The sequence below is a fragment of the Zonotrichia leucophrys genome, chromosome 1 (assembly GCF_028769735.1).
Source record: "Zonotrichia leucophrys gambelii isolate GWCS_2022_RI chromosome 1, RI_Zleu_2.0, whole genome shotgun sequence".
Lineage (NCBI taxonomy): Eukaryota > Metazoa > Chordata > Aves > Passeriformes > Passerellidae > Zonotrichia > Zonotrichia leucophrys.
Window position 1 is genome coordinate 112,543,560 of NC_088169.1, and position 3,220 is coordinate 112,546,779.

A 3,220-nucleotide genomic window follows, 5' to 3' on the forward strand; every position below is an offset into this window, starting at 1 on the left:
CCAGGCCCACACCGGCACTGCGGGCCCTGCACCGAGGCTGTCCCGGGATCCCCCGACCTCCCCGGGGCTGTGTGAGCAGCAAAGGCTGGGTGTGCGCTGTGAGGCACAGGGACAGGCTCTGGTGTCCGTGTGAGGCACAGGACAGGCTGTGCTGTATGGCACAGGGACCATTTTTGTGTACCCTGTAAGGGATAATGTGTCACCAAAGCCTGGCCTGACATACAAAGGGTCTCCAGGCCTGCCTGCAGCTGGAGCTGACAGCTGTGGGCACAGCTCTGTCACCCATAGCCCTGGGCTGCTGAAACCTCTTGGACACAATAAACTGCATTTTGGAGAGCTGCCTGGGGCCCTGCATCCCTCATTTCAGCTCTTAGAGCACTCAGCAGTGAGGTTTGCCAAAACCCTTCCTGCCTGTCCCTCAGTGCCCGCTCTGGACACGCATGTGCTCCTTTCTGTGCCTGCCCCTGGCCCCCATGTCCCCTCTCCTGTGTCCTGGGCAGCCTCAAGTGCCCCGTGCACCTCCAGGTGCCAGGAGCACCCAGGGGAGCTGGCCCCAAACTGGGGGCACCGAACTGGGCCAGGCACCCCCAGCCCCTCCAGCCACGAGCTGGAGCTGGGCAGTGCCAGGGTCCCAGACAATTCCCCACCTGTCAGGAAATGCCACAGCTTTGTCCCAGAAAGGAGAGAGTCCTGCAGCTTTAGTCCAGTAAAGGGAGAGGCACTGGGGAACGTGCCCAGGGGGGTTTTTCCTTCTCCCTTTCTTTCTCTCCCTCTCTCTCCTGTTTTTTTTCTCTCATTCTCTCTCCTGTTTTTTTCTCTCCCTCCCTCTCTGTCCCTTCCTCTCTCTCTCTTCTATTTTTTCTTTCTCTCTCTCTCTCTCCCATTTTTTCCTCTTTCCCATTTGATTCTCTTTCTCTCTCTCCCTCCATCTCCCTCAGTTTTTTCTCTCTTTCCCTCCCTCCCTCTCTCTTCTCTCCTATTTTATTCTCTTTCTGTATCTCTCTTCCCCTTCCTGTTTTTTTTCTCTCTCTCCCTCCCTTCCTCTCTCTCTCCCTTTTTTTCCTCTCTTTCTCTCCCTCCTTCCCTCATTTTTTTTCTCTTTTTTTCTCTCTCTTCCTCATTCTCTCCCTCTCTGTCTCTCCCGGTTTTTTTCTCTCTCTTGTTCTCTCTCTTTTTCTTCCTTGCTTTCTCTCTCTCTCTCCTCTCCCTTGCTCTCAGTACTGCAGCCTCCTTTAATCCCAAACTCCCAAACCTTCCCAAACCACCTGCCCCATTTCCCCCCTGACTCCTCTCAGGTGCCCTGAATTACCAGAGGTGATGAGCCCAGCAGCCCCAGGGACTGGCAGGGCAATGCTGCTGCTCTGGAGTTTCCAAAGGCTACTGGGGGCAGGAATCACCTCCAGAGCCCAGCAAACACTGCCTCACACACTAGCACATCCAGTGGGGTCCAGCAAGAGCTGCCAACACAAACTCCATGTGTGGAGGCCAAGGATGCCTGTGACTGAGTGCCTCCTGCAGGGCCAGGCTGCCCTGAGCCTTTTGGGACACCCAAAATCCCCCATGGGGGATCAGGCACAGCCTGGACCCCAAGATCCTCCAGGTCTTTTCCAGCCTGAATGATTCTGGGGTTCCTAGAGGTTCCTGGGGAGCAGAGGCACAGTGCAGGTGCCCCGATGTGAGTGCTGCTGCCCCAGGATGTCTCCAGCAGCCTTCACTGCACTCCCCAGCTTTGTGTACGTCTCTTGAAGCAGCCAAGTGCAGGGAGGGGCCTGCACCCATCAGGAAATGGAGTTTGTGGAACAAGGGATGTGTGCAGGGCCATGAAGCACTGCCTGCCCAGCTCTGCCTCAGGGATTTTCTCTGCTGGGCTCCCCACAGCCAGCAGGGCCTGTGTGACACCCAGAACCCATTTGCACATTTGGAAACCCTCCCCTGGCAGCAGGAACCACTCAGGGATCCCATGGCAAACTGGCTGAGCTCTGTGCCCCACTGCCTTCACGCGGCACTGCGGGCCAGTGCCATTCACACACACAGAGCCAGAACATCCCTGCAGCCCTGGGATGGCACAGAGCCACAGGGATGGCAGGGCTGGCACAGAAATGCTCTGGCTGTTCCCGTGCACTCCCGAGGAGGGTGAAGGTCAGGGGTTACTGCAGCCCCTGGAAAGGTCCTTGGACAATGCCCTGCAGCCCTGGAGATGTTTGGTCATTTGTGAGGGAATGGACAATGACCTGCAGCCCTGCAGATGTTTGGTTGGGGTAGACCTGGAATTCAGGGGCATTCCTGATATCCTCATGCTCCTCCCAGGGTTTATTTCTGTTGGAACACATTGGCAATGTGTCCATCACACTCCACCTCTAAGAAAGATAGCAAAACTGTGAGCAAAGATGGAAATGTTTAGCTTTAAAAAGTTAAATGTGGTGCATGAAGCTGGAAAGCTCACCTTTGAAGGAATGTGAATATAATCCCCCCACCCCCTGAGCTTTGTTATGGGTTTTCTTTTGTCGTATTTAGGGTCTGGAGATGCCCAGCAGGGATCAGGGTTTAGTGCTCTGGGCACAGACAGAGCAAAAGGGCAACATTCCTTGCTGTGTGAAATGCCAGCCAAAGGTGCTGAAAATCAGGTATAAATCCAGGGAACCCAGACAGAGAAAGCAGCTTGGCACAGCAGGATTAAGCTTCCCTAATATGTCCTAGACATAAAATCTGAACTGCAAGATTGTGGTGGGTTTGAAGGTATTTTGAGAACGAAGTTGCTTCTCCCTTTGATGTGGTGCTGTTCTGAACCATTCCTGGTGGATTGTCATTGCCAAGTGAGAGATGTTGTTAAACCTCAGCATCTGTTGGTGATCACCTGCATGTTCTGTTTCTATCCTTGCAGATGACTTTATTGAAAGGTTAAGTGCTTAAGAGCTTGGAAGTGATAAAAGCAAACCAACAAAGAGTTGTTTTCGCAATTAACTTTATTTTATTTTTCAAAAAGACCCAAATTTCATGCATAATGCACTGACTGTTATTGTCCTGAATATTTGCTACCTTTTTTTTTTTTTTTTTTTGGAAAAAAAGCAGAGGAAGATACTTTTTTGATGAAACTAGAGCTAGATCAAAATAAACTCTGCATTGTTCTGTGAAATAAACTGTCAGTATTCCCCTGCCAGTCTGTCATTGTTTTGTGTTATGGCACTACACAGAGGCTCCCACTGCCCAACCCAGAGAGTTC